This window comes from Camelus ferus, chromosome 4 (genome assembly GCF_009834535.1).
Source record: "Camelus ferus isolate YT-003-E chromosome 4, BCGSAC_Cfer_1.0, whole genome shotgun sequence".
Lineage (NCBI taxonomy): Eukaryota > Metazoa > Chordata > Mammalia > Artiodactyla > Camelidae > Camelus > Camelus ferus.
In genome coordinates, this window is record NC_045699.1 from 22,456,532 (window position 1) to 22,470,371 (window position 13,840).

The window sequence follows — 13,840 nt, forward strand, 5'->3', positions numbered from 1 at the left end:
GTTAATTTAATTTTACCTGCGAAGATCCTTTTTCCAAATAAGATCATATTCACAAGTTCTAGAGATTAGGACATAGACATATCTTTCAGGAGGGCCACCATTCAACCCACTATAGCTGACAAATGTTAAACAATCTCCTTGACAAAAAAAAAAAAAAAAAAAGAGGAAGCCCTCATATAGGGTATCTGTCTACCTATGTAGTATAAATACTCCCACCATGTCCAATTTCATGCTGCTAACAGGAAGTCACTGAACACGAAGTTGAGAAAAGACACACAGTAGCAGTCTGTTATATTGTATTTCCACCATCCAGATCCAATAGATGTAAGTAGCCTCCAGAGCATGGATAATAGTAAAATGTATTCAAGTAATTAGGAAGTGATGAGTTTCGAGTACCTAATAACTTTGTTTTAAATATAATTTATTTAATTATGCATTTATGCACTTTAAATTTTAATGGTGATGATGTTTAACAACTGACTCACTAAATTCCTGAAAATTTACCTTTGGGTTCAGATGAGCAGGTGTGAGCCAACTCCAACACCAGTGGATAGAATTCGCTAATTGTTCAGGGCAGAGTCACAGAGCCTAAGGCAAACGGGCAGCAACGTGCAAACCGCAAGGACTGAAAATGAGGCGGATGGTTCCTTTTAGACAAAATCGGGGTGCTACTAGTGAAGAAAGAGAAAGAAATATGGAAAAGACCAAAACAACAAAGCCACTTCCACAGCATTGTTTATACCTGTTAGATATTAATGATTTCAAGCTTAGGGAAAAAAATTTTCAGCGAAGTACAAAACACTTTCAGGTACAAGTATTGTGGCTACGCACGTTTCTGTAAATCATTCTCTCCACCTAAGAGATAAACCACTATACACACCCTCATTTTACTTCGTTCATACAATCTGTTTTTAAGCCTGGACACATTTACTCCAAGGCGATCGGCTTCAGAAAAATACATAAACCAAAGGTCTTTTTTAGAGTATCATTTAAAAAAAAAAACAGCTTTATTGAGAGATAATTTGCACACCATGCAATTTACCCATTTAAAGTGCAAAATTCGATGTTTTTTGGTACAGTCACAGAGTTGTTCAACCTTCACCACAATTAATTTTAGAGTATTTTCATCACCCCCCCACAGAAACTCTAACCCACTTGACTGTCATCTTACAGTGCCTCCACTCTGACCTATAGCCCTTGGTGACCACTAGTGTATTTTCTGTCTCTGTAGATTTGTCTAGTCTGGGAATTTCATGTAAACAGAATCGTACAATATGTGCTCCTTTGTGACTGGCTTCTCTCATTTAGCGTAACAGTTCAAGGTTCAACACTGTTGTAGCATGTATTGATGTTTCTTTCCTTTTTATTGCCAAATAGTATTCCATTGTATGGATATACCGCATGTTGTTTTTCTGTTCATTAAGTTGGTGGACATTTGAATTGTTTCTCCTTTTTGGCTATTATGAATAATGCTGCTGGGAGCATTTGAGGACAAGTTTTTATATGGATGTAGTTTTCATTTCTCTTAAACCAGCCGTCTTTTAAGTTAACATTTTTAGCAAGGTTTCTTATTTTCCACATGCTTCAGGGAACTACTGTTTAGGAATGAAATGCAGAAATGGCCACATAGAATTCCAGTCCTCTTAAATATTGGGCCACTACCCCAACCCCTTAAGAATCCTGGGACTCATTCGGCCCAAAGGAAGAGTCAGCTCAACAACTCCAGGGCAGAGGAGGGCACTGTTCGTCAGAAGGACATAGGACCTGACTTGGGGTCCACAGATCGCTGAGCAGGTGTAACTGAATTTCCTCTGTCACAACCAAAGCCTGGCCTTGCCCACAGTAGGCTCATAATAATCAGTCCATCCCAATGCCATTTCAGGTGCTCCTCATATGCCAAGTATAAAGAATAATAAAAATAAAACCTTACTCTATGACCTGGAAATCAGAGTCATGGGGTTTGGAAAACTTGCAGGAAAGAGAGGGAAATTTTTAGCTTCTCTGACAGAGGCCAGTAGAGAGCTGCATTTTCTCCTTTGCATGATGGAGAGTTCTTCAGAGTGTCCTACAGACCTGCCATGAGGGGGGCGAAAAAAAGTTCTATATTAATTTACAGAGCAACTTTCTTCCAAGAAGTTCAGTGTCTCAAACAGTCTTTCACTCATTTCCCCCGAGGGAGTTTGCATAAATGTGCATAAGAAATTACTTCTTTTAAAATTTACACTCCCCAGTTAGCCAGTCCTGGGCAGAAATAGAACTAGAAAAGCAGACCTCCTGACCAAACATTCCGCTATAATATTTTCAGGGAGCTTCTATAAATCAGTGCATATCCTTAAAAACAGGATCTCTCCAGAATGTCCCCAGGACTCTGCTCCCTGATGACTGATGTTCCTTTCGCCAGGGGCAACAATTTCCCTTCCCAGTGAGAGGCAGCCAGCACGGCGGGCGCCATGACCCTGAACAATCCCGTGCGTGTACAGCTGTGTGCTCAGGTCCACCGTGAAACAGGCAGCCCGGGCTTCCCTCCTGCAGCTCAGCCCTGCTGACCCAGCCCAGCTGGGGACCCTCCAGAATCTCGGGTCTGGCTCAGCCCGAAGGAGAAAGAGCCCTGCTCTCGAACTGCAGGCCAAAAACTGAAGTCTAGCCGGTCCCTCTCACTTTGTCGCTTGCTGCGTCTCCATGTTGCTTGGACAGGGAGCTGCACTGCCCCTGGCGGGGGGGTCCTGCTGGTCATCCTGGGGAACGTCATCGGTCCCAGGGGCCCAGAACTCTCAAGTCGGTGCCTTGGGGGGATGGCTCTGGGAGAGTCTCCAGCATCAGGCACAGGGAAGGCCCAACCCAGCCCCCCACCCCAAACCAGACACTTAATTCTTCTTGCTGGGCCTTTCCTCAGCATATTCTTATTGTGAGGTTCTGATGGCCCATCCCTGAATTTTTGTTTTTGTTGTTGTTGGTTAGGGCCACTCTAGCTCATGCAGAATCTCTGGGAATCATACCTGGGAAATATCTCTGCCTTTCCTCCCACCCCCAGAACCCCTGTAGGCTCCATCCCTCCCGGGGATTCTCGGGGAATGGGAAATCTGAAGCCAGTTAGCAACAGAAGGTTCACCCCTGTGTCCCATGCTCCACTCAGCCTCCGACACACGGTGTTTCGGTCCCCACACTCTTAACCAGCACTTGATTTAAAATTTGTGTTAGTCGTGGACAGGGACCGGCTACATAGTTTGTGGCGGCCAGTGCAGCACAAACGTGCAGGCCACTTGTTCAAAGTTTAAGAATTTCACATCAAACCGAGCATGGAAGCCCTTTCTCATCACACAAGGGGTCCGACATGACTACACAGGTTGCGCGTCTGTAAAGCCAGCCCTGCTGCCTGCAGTTACAAAGCAAAAGATTCTTAACCTCTCTTGACAACTAGAAACATTTGGCGCCGCTAGGTTTGCACCCCGCAATGGAGCACAAAGTTGACTGGTGCTGAGTTGCCCCTTATTTTCGTTCACGAGGGCCACCACGACCAAGTACTGCAGGTGGAGCGACTTAAATGACAGAAATTTGTGTTCTCACAATTGTGGAGCTAGAGGTGTCGAGACCAAGGTGTCGGTAGGACTGCTTTTCCCTAAGGTCTCGATCTTGAGCTCGCCTTCTCAGTGTCTTCATATGGTCTTCGCTCTGGCCCGTCTGTGCCCTCCTCTCCTCTTCTTATGAGGACCTCACAGGCATGTTGGATGGGAGCCCACCCCAGTGACTTCCTTTGAACGACATCTTTAAAGGTCCTATCTCCAAACAGAGTCACATTCTGAGGCACTGGGGGCTAGGGCTCCAACATACGAATTTTGGAGGGACACCACACAATGCAGCGGGTCACAGCTCTTCGCTCTCGAGGGGGCTCAGTGCTCCCAGTCACGGCGCTAGCCCTGTCTTCAGCCCTTGTCATCCGCCGTCTTGTCTTGGCTGCTATTCTTCCTCCTGGTTCCCCTCTCTCAAGTAGGTGGATCTGGTCCTCCATGTAGCGTATGGAACAGTGACACTGTCTACAACGGGACAATGGCTGCACGCTCCCTCCACATCTGCAAAACTAAGGTTGCCACTCAGGGGATCATTTGCAGTGCTACCATCAGTTTCGTAAAAACAAAAATGAAAATGGACCCATTCTACAGAGAAAAGAAATTGCCGTGGGGTGTAACTGACTACTCATTTCAGAGACTAGACGCTGCAGGTTTTAGGGGAGGGGAACTATTCCTGGGGCTCAGCCTACTTAAAGTCACCGGACCGTACAAGGGATGGCCCCAAATTTCAACGGAAACCCAACTATACAGCTCCTTGGAGGCCGCACACTCCCAAATTGGTCTTTGTACCTATTTGCAGACATGTTAGCCAGATTATAGCTGAAAATTCTGCTAATTCTGGGGAAGTTTTTGGTCTTGTGCCTGGAACTATTGAAACATATATTCACACCTACCACATGTAACACTTAGTAGCATAATTTCCAGCACAACACTTCAGTGCTTTATTTTTAAAAGAAACAGAGCAGAGACTAAAGACCTGCGTTCACTCTGCTGCTTTTCGCAGGAGGCTCCACAGAAGGTGGAGGGGATGGCTTCTGTGATGAAAAGAGGATTATTTTCTATTTTTAAAAGGAAAGGGGCCACAAAAATCTTTGCTCAGAATCAGGGAACTCACGATGCTGAAACATATAACATTTGTGTCTGTGTGTAAATAGAAAAAAAATAATGTCAAATGTGCCAGGCTCTGGAAAAAGAGGAATGATTATTTCATAAACCCCAATAATTATTGGGAAAAAACAAACAAACTACAGAACATCTTACTGTAACCCCTTTTGTGTTAAGACAGGGAAAGGGAGATTCTTAAATTTTAATGACTCTCCCCAGCCCACCAGCCCACCTAAAATGCAGATCTTTTCTCCCAGGCCCGTGCAGTTCCCACCACACCAGGGTCCTCCTAAACAGGCACTGTCCTGTCGGTCTAAATTGCACGCAAAAACCACAACACCCGCTCTTCATACCAGAATCTCTCTTTAGACTGCAGAGTTGAGAAAGCAAGGGCTATTTCAACTTCAGCTTCCTCAGTAAACAGAAGAAAAGGCATCTGGCCCACCGGCTTTTCCAGCTGGTCCCTGGGTCTGGCTGCCCGTGGGTCCCCGCTGCAGCGCGCCGGCGCCGACCGCCAGCCTGACACCAGGGGGCGCAGCAGCCTTTGTCCTGACACAGTCGTTGAAAGCAGGCTCTGAAGCCTGGCTGGGCCTCCACGAAAATCAGACTTTCCCTCCTTTCCCGGTTTCTCTCCGGACCAGCCCCCTCCCTGGCCCCCTTCATTCATCTTAAAACCGTTTCCTTCTTCCTCCCTAATGCTCACAGTGTCCCTCCGTCTCTTCTCAGATTGGTGCTTGTTACAAGGCACCCAGCCTGTTCCTGGAAGGGCTTCTCAGAGGCACCAGCCCCTCCCCAGCTGCTCTTCCTCTGCAAAGCTTAGGAGACCGTGGCCCCAGCCTATCAGTGGCTCTCACTGGGAGGCCCCTCAATTCAGGATGTTTCTAAAGAGTCTTCCAGAATGAAGCAGCCTTAAGTACAGGACTAGCTCCTGGAAGAATGATCACATATATTCTCTAACACCACCTCCCCTTCTACTCAAAAAATAATAACTAACAAACTAATGAAATGTCTTGTTCTGGAAAGCTCATGCACACCCCCCCCCGCCCCTTCCCCCTGACAATCATTCACCCTCATCACCACCCCTGCCCCTGAATCATCTAAGATCAGCCTTTGGAGGTAGACACCTACCCAGAGGACAGGCTGCAGCATCCTCTCAGCCACACCTCTTTCCAGCCCACTGTGCATCCCAAGCAGGATAACGGTGTCCTCTGACCCCCCCCCCCCCCAGCTTGGCTCCGTCTGTTGTCCAGCAGGAAGAAATCCACTCACATTCCCCCAAACCTCTGATTCCAAAGACCCCCAACTTTTATGGATAAATGAACAACCCCTTCTCCTTGAAGACGCACTTCTAGCCCTGCCCCGAGAGGCACAACACACACAGAATGCTAACCCTCAAGTCCCCAAAACACATCCTTTTGCAGAGAACCCTAAAAACCCACCGTTCCCAGTGGCTGGGGCATTAGGGCCCTATACAGGCCTTTGAAAGGCAGCTACTCTGTTTGCATCGAGAGGACCTGAGTTCACATGGCATTTTCCCTGTCTCTCACTGTAGCCTCGCAACAACCCCCAGAGACAGACAGGGAAACCGAAAGCCAGAGAGGTTTGCCCCAGTCCTGGAGCTGGTACAGGGTGGAGGCAGCACTTGGGTGACAGTACTCAGGTGACAGGGGCCTGAGAAGAGCTGTTTGTCCAACTGCTGTCACAAATGGTCATCAGGGTATCTGCACCAAGAGAGCCTATGGTCTTGGCTCCTGAAAACTGTAGCATTAGTGGGAGCCAGGAAGGGGCAGGAGGAGACGAAAGGAAGCGGTGATGTTAACTCTGACCTCATCCTTCTTTTTCTCTAGGGGCTCTATCACTTCCGTTTTCTCCCCACTCACCTTAGCTGATGTCAGAGAATGAAAGTGCCGAGCCTGGAGACAGGTAGCCACAGCCAGGTGGCCTGATGTGACTCCCTGTCCTCACTCAGAAAGTAACAATAAGGTCTATCAGACACAGAGAGAGTACTAAAGGGCCAAAAAGGTCAATGTTATTCTGGGGGTGCAGGGGGAAGGGCAGAAGACTTTTACTTTCATTTTATGTCCGTTTGTATTATCTGAAGTATTTTGGTTTATGCATATTATTACTTTCATAATTTTATTTTTAAATTTTTATTGGGGCTAATGATGCTCTTTAGAGTTGCTGTAATGACGACTTATGTAAAGTGTCTGGCATGGCACGTGGTCTGGCACGGAGCTGATGCTTCCTGAACGGTAGTTTATTATTAGCTATCGCACCACCCTCAAAACTGAGCAAATGGACTTCCAATCAAGAAACCTGGGGTCTGATGCAGACTCTGCTCAAGTAAGTGCTTTCTCTAAGCCTTGGTTTAGTGTGTAAAATTACAAAATACAGGCCAGTTGATTTGGAAAATTGTGGGAAGGACAGAGCAGAGCTCACAACCCAGTGACTGAGGCACCTGCTAAAATCCAGCCACAGACTTTGCAAAGGAGGCTGTTCAAGCTTGAGTTCATCAGGCCAAAACCCTTCCTGAAAGTTGTCAACAAGGGTAGGCAGAAAGGGTCGGAGACAGCTGAACAAGTTCTAAAATAATATAGAAATTAAATTAGGAAACAAAAATGCATGAACACTGTTAGCCATTAGCTTGGGGAATAGGGAGGATGGGAAAACACAGTTTAGACTGTTCCTTGGGTAGTGCTGGCACCATGATTATTCCCTGACAAAAGAGATACCCTTGGCTGGCAGAGAGAGTGTAATTCAGGGCCAGGGCCCCCGGCCCAGCCAGAGCCAGCCCCAGTCCCAGTCCCATCCCCTAGGCTGAGAGTTCTGTGTAGAGCATAGAGTTAGTCTTGGTGAGTCTAGACCCTCCCCTTAGTACAATCAGAAGCAGAACTGCCCAGTAGAATTGAACTAAAACACGTCTGAAGTTTCTTCCAGTATTAACTGAACCACAACAACAACAAAAGTGGGGAGACTGGGTCATAGAAGGTGCAGATGCTCAGACACTGAAACTTCAGCAGCTGGCTTGGGGAGACCTGTTCTGGGGCACCCTAGCATATGAGAATCCAATAGAGATTTGTTCCTGGAACACACACTGATTCATTTCCCGCCAGCTCAGAATCAGAGGTTTTCCTTTTAGTTTCCTTTGCCAGTGCTGGGCCTCTGGGGATGGGAGGCAGGTAGTATGGTGGGTAGGAAGGTTGAGACTTTATTCACCCTGCGGTCTTCTTCCTATTTAAAGCAGCACCGCCTGTTGTAGCAGCGTCCTGCCAATATTTGCAGGCAGGAAGATTTTCTGACATTGTAAGGGGGTGTTCAGAGCAGATGGGAGGCCCTTCCCCAAGGCCATCAGGCAGGGCAGAAAACGGTTTTACCCGCACCCCAGGAGGAATCCCCAGCCCCCATTATTGCGGTCATCACTCAAAAGGTATCTCCTTTTGTATTTTTTTAAAGTAGATTTTTTCATATCTCTGAATTATCTGGCCACGCCTGTTACAATGACATCTCCCCCCAAAGCCCATGTTGTCACTGCCTAAAGGGAAGGCAGTGTTTTCAGTTCTCGTGGTATCTGGAGTAACGGTACCAAAGTATGCCCACACCAGGAGGATCCCTCCCTTTTTTATGAGGCCTAGCGATGGGCGGGTAGAGAGGCTTGGGCAGGTAGCAGCAACGCTGCCTGACTTCCAGAGGCAAAACCAAATAATTAAGGACTGCTCCAATCATCATACTTTGACAAACCTATATTCTGCGAACTTCAGTGTTTTGAGATGCTTTCTGTTGTACATTACAAGTCACTTTCAAAAGCAATTCTGAATGTCTGGCCACTTGTTAAAATGCTTTCTGCGCTTGCTTTTCCGCGTGGTTCTTTTCTGCGCCCGTTTGTATCTCTAATAAGCAGCATTGTTTATTATCCTTGGGTCCGTGCCCCTGGGATTGAACTGAAATAGAACAGGAGCGCCGAGGTTGAGGGCTGGAGAATAGGCTGGGTTTCCCAGGCCCCCGAGGGGTCCCGGGCGGCCGAGCTGCCGCGCGGGGAGAGCCCGCCGCTGCGTGTGCGCCCAGAGAAAGGCAAGTTTGCAAGAGCTGTTCCAGACGCCCTAAGGTCCTGAGCAACACGAAGCAGAGATGAGTGGGCACAGGAAGGCGTACGGGGAAGGGAAAAGCCACTAAGGTCTGGGACTAAGGGTGTGACTTAAGGGCCGAACAGGCTAATATTGCCAGGATCATAAAAACAGACTGCGACGCGGGAAACGTTCTGAGCTGTCTTTTAGGTTCGAAGTCTCAACTCCCGTCCCTGCGCAATAAATTCTCATGAATAAATTCTCGTTCTTCTGCGTAGCCCCTCAATCTTCGCTGTCAAAACGAGTATCTTAAACAGGATGAGGATTACCCGCCTCCATCCCTGCAGTCGCCTAATATTTGGTCCCATTTCGTTTTCAGCCGAGGGCTTTGTGACCGTGGGGGATGTAAGCGCGTGCGCCGAGAAATCAAGCGCCGCTTTCCCCCGAGCTACAGCGAAAGTCTTTCCGCCCCCTCCAACCCCAAACGGGCCCCTCCATAGGGGCTCTCCCAAATTCCACTTCTCCCCAAACGGAGTGGGGTTAGCTATCAAAAAGCAGAAACCCGCATCGAAGACACAACGCGACTGCTTTCCGCGTCTGCGGGAAATTTTCCCGGTTTAGCCCAGAGTGTGTCTCCACAACCACCCCACTTTAAAAAGTCAGGGCGGGATCTGTTGGAGAGTTTGCCGGAAAGAATGTTATTAAACGCGCGCGCTAGACTCGGACTGTGTGCTTCCCAAGTGAGACTTCCAGCCCCAGGGCCCGGCCTGAAGTGTCCTTCCCGCCGGTTCGTGTGACAGACAAGCCCTCTGTCCCCAGTCTCCGAAATTTCCTCCAACAGGATACAAAGTCTGCTCAAATTGTCCTTCCCAGGTCCGCTCCCTCATCCAGTTAGGCTGTTTAAAAAATACAGACTCCGCTCGCAAGAATGGAGTGATTTCCCTCAAGCAACTCCTGCAAGAGCTTAAAGCAGCCTCTGGGTTGCAGCGCGTCCAAGCGTCGGCGGAGTTTTCTGAATTTCAAGAAGTAGTAAAGTGAATTTTGGTGCAGGGAAAAGTGCGGGGTGTTGGAGTGTAGGGTGGGGGTGGACGCCTAGGAAGCCGCCAGGAGGCTTTTTGTTTTTTAAAGTTAGACTTGCACCGAAGTGCCGGCACAAACGGCACGGTTTCGTGGTTTCCGAATTTAGAGAATCGTGCGGCGTTTGGGCCCATCCGTGCTAGCCAGGGTCCCCGCACGGTGTACTGGGGGCTATTTCCAGTTCCCCAAAAGCGAGCAGACGCGGGGCGCAGTTCGCTGGGGACTGCCAGGAGCAGCGCTGCTCCCGGCTCTTCGGTCCTCCCGCTTCCCGTGCCAACCCCAGAACCATCCCATCGCTGCCAGGATTACACAGGGGAAAGGAGGGCCGAAAGCGTAGGCTGCGGGCTCTCCCAACAGGTAGTTTGGCCGGAGAGCTGGCCAGGCTTAAATATCAAAGGCTGGGCCGCCCAGGGCACGTTTAGCTGGAGCTCAGACGTAGTCACCTAGGGAGCCGGGGAAGGAAAAGTCGCGTTCTGGGAATCACTTTAAATAACTCGGTTTTCTCTCCAGTCTCCAACTTCTCTCGAAATAGCGCGAGCTGTGCCGTTTTGGAACGGCACTCAATGAGTCTAAATAAGCCGCTTCGGGCTGTAAATTCACATCCGACTTGGATTCTTTTTTTTCCCTCCGGTAGTTACTATAGAACCCAGCTCGGCTTGAGAGCGATAGGTATTTATTTGAGAATTGGGAGATTCCCTTTCGAAACGTCCTAGGCTCTACAGCAAAAGAGGAAAAGGCTGTGTTGCACTTGGATGATATAATTGAGTTATGCCTTTCCCTGGTGCGCAGTGAGGAAAAGCAGAATGCCAGGCCCTGTGTGGAATGGGCGGCGGCGGCCTCGCGCGCCAGCGAGCGCACCACACTTTCTTCCCAGGACGCAAGGAGAAGTTGGGTTGGGCTACTGCGTCCTGCCTCCAGCAAGGATGAGCTGGTTGGGATGTCGCAGAAGCCGGATCCTGGCTCACGGCCCCCTCCCCTTCGGGGGGCTTTCTCCCAAACATCCCCGCCTGAGGCCGTGGGCACACGTGGTGCGCGGAGGTCCGGCGTGCGACTGGAAACCGTGCGCGCATCGCCCAAAAGATCCCTGGCGCGCGCACGGCCTTGGCTGGGTGGGGAAAGGTGGGGGACCAAGCCCTTGAGCCCACAGATCTAATCCCGCCTTGGCAGACAAGTGTTTCCCGCTGCTGCTCTGAGCCTTCGCGGAGTAGTGTTTTCCGCATCAACACAAACCGCTAAACTCCCGGCTCTGTCTGGTCTGTCTCAGAGAAACGTCCTCAGGCTCTCCACGGTCACTGGCCTCTCGAAGCCTCTGGGGCCTTGGACGGCCCTGACCCGGGAGACTTGGATCTTTAAACGCCTCAGGACCTGGCCTCCCAGTAGCACCCAGCCAGTTCCCCAACGCCTACTCCAGCACAGCTTGCTTGCCCTGCGCCTCCACTGCTAACCTAAACTTTCCGAAGTTTTCCCGAGCTTTGCCAACTCAAGTTAGCCTCGGCTGGCGCTGGCAGGAGGAGAAAAAGAACCCCTCTGCCCTCTCCACCTATTCTTCTCTCCTCTCCCTCCCACCTTCGGCCTCCCCAGTGAGTCCAAACCTGGCGAGTGGGAGCGCGCGGCGGTGGAGCCCCCGAAGGCACCGACTCTGCAGGGGACGGAGTTCGTTCCGCATCCCCCACTCTCTGCGCCTGGGCCGTTCCCGCCCCCTCCTCCCCCACCTCGTTTGCGGCGCTGGGACCTGCGGGCTTGTAGTTTAGTTTTGTTCAAATTTAGTTTTTTCTTTCTTTCTTTCTTTTTAAACTTTTTTTTTCTTTGCGATTCCACCCTGTTGGAGGCTTGAGCGTCTGCCTGCCTTCCAGTTTCCTCGTGTGGGATTCGGAAAACTCATCCTTCGCGCCGGGCGGGTTGTCTCCTGAGTGGGGCCAGGGGCTCCCAGGCCCTGATTTCTCCTGCTGGGTTTCATCTCCCTGGGAGACCCTCGGTCCTGGTGTGCGGCAAATTCGTGCCGGAGCTTGGCCTCAAGATGAGCCTCCTATGCACCCCTCCGCCCCCACCCCCACCAGAGCTGCAGATGCAGCCCATTCCGGGTTTTTTTTGTTTGGTTGGTTGGGTTTTTGGTGGGTTTTTTTTAATACCTGTTTCGGAGACCGGAATAGGCACCATAGGGAAGACCCCCTTCCAATACCTTCTCGACATCTTCCCACACACAGGGAATTCGAGGTAGAAAGTACACCTCCCTCCAGGTCCCGCAGCGACGTGTTCCCCACCAGGCGACCCCCACAGAAAGTGACCAAAATTTGGTTTGTGGACGCTTATGTTTTTATTTTGTCTAGGATTAGCGGGGTTGGAGAGTTTTGCGTCCAGCCTTAACTACCCCAGGGTTTCAACTTTCAAACCAACAAGTCAACGGGACGAAACCGGATCCCCGGGTGCGCTGCCGCGCGGCACGCGGGGTAGGGAAAAACTCCGCCGCGGTCCGCGCGGACTCCCGGGCCTGGGGTCTCCGGGAGTTTCTGAACCCCGCCGGATTGGGCCGGGGGCTGGACTTGACCCCGCCAGGGTCAGAGCCAGCACTTTGCCTTGATCCTTACACGTGCCGGATGTGTTCCTGTCGTCAGCGGCAGACGACGCCTGCCCTGCGCGATGTCCGTAGGAGCTAAAGGGTTCGTTCAACCCAGCTGCGCCGGCGTCCTGGGCAGCAGAATCAAGTTTCCCTGACGCTCAAGGTTAGGGAGATGTCCCTCACCTCGTGTGACAACGGATGTGAACCGTCTACCCAAAGCAAAGGTAGCTACAAATGCCTCCCCAGGGGAACGGCAGAAACCTGCCCCCACCATGTCCTCCCTTTGCCCTCCCTGCCCTCAGGGAACACCTGCCCCGCGTTCTCAGTGCTCCCTCCGGGCAGCGCCTCGAACAGGCCCCGCTAGGGCTGGGCCGCCCGGACCCAGGTCCCACTTCCTTGCCCCCTCGGCTCCTCACCCCTGGGCTGGTCCCTGCACGCTTTGGCCCGCATTGCCACCAAGGCTGTGCTGGAGAAAGCCCAGCGGAGGGCGGCCTGGACTAGAGAGGCCTATTCAGATGGCACCACAGTAGACGCAAAACCACAAAGCGAAGATGTCTGGGAGACCCCTGAGGCGGCTTTTAAAAAGGAGTGGGGGAGGCGAGGAGAACATCTGAGGTAGAGGAGGAGGGCAGTGGACGAAGTTGTGGGTGTGAGCAGTCCCGCTGCCTAACTCCGCACCCTCCCACCCCCAAGTCTGAGCAGTTGACAGAACTGTCTGTCTTTTAAGTCCCAAATTCCTCAAGGGCGGGGAGGAGGAGAAGCACCCTCACCCCCCAGCGCCAGCGGTACCCACCCACACTTCGGAGGGCGGAAGCGTCCACTCTGGTCTGCGTTTGCTTTGAGTATAAAGAATCCATTCACAAAGGACCCCCCACTTCCCTTTGCCATCTCTACCCTACCTCCCCTTCCTATGGCCCTAGGGCGGTATTTATTTAATCTCGTGCACCCTAGATTTCACTGGGAGATTTTTAAGGCAGGAGAAGAGAGGAGAAACATAAGATTAAGAAAAAGAGCTGGCTGGGCTTTGTGGGCGGCAGGACTAGAGAGGAATTGAAATCCGAAGGTCGATGAATTTGGGAGTGTTTTAAAATTTTCACTTCCTTCAGACGCTGTCTGCTATAGACCAAAATCTGTTTAAGTTCCTAGGAGGACAGGAAGCTGGGAGGCTCTGTGGAAACAAAGAAGCGAAAGGCTTGCAGGATACCCCTTTCCCCTACCTCCCCTCGGATGAATGGAAAGTAACTCTGCGCTCAGCCTAGTGGCACTGGCACCTCAGCTGCCTGAGTGTGCGGACGGTCATTTCCTTTCAGGAAGGCCGAGGAGGGGGTTGGGAGTGACCCAGGACAGGCTCCCAGAGCTGGACGACTGTGCTGTTTATCTTCTGGGATGGAGCCTGGGAAAAGCCCCCAGCGTGAGGCCGAGGGAGCGGGCAGCCTTGGCCGTGTCAGGGGAGGGGTGACCCAGCCGCCATTCTT

At 50.9% G+C, this 13,840-nt stretch overlaps 1 long non-coding RNA gene across 2 annotated transcripts; it reads right to left on the reverse strand.

The window, feature by feature from the left end:
• Nucleotides 1–722: 722 nt before the first annotated feature.
• LOC116663104 lies at nt 723–13,508 on the reverse strand. 2 transcript variants are annotated; one of them, XR_004319156.1, is made up of 3 exons: nt 12,782–13,508; nt 11,401–12,493; nt 723–2,073 (listed from the first exon to the last, which is right to left on the reverse strand). It is a non-coding gene; the product is annotated as an uncharacterized LOC116663104 (long non-coding RNA). The 2 variants fall into 2 exon arrangements; XR_004319155.1 differs by having other exon boundaries at nt 11,401–13,508.
• Between the last annotated feature and the right edge of the window lie 332 nt (nt 13,509–13,840).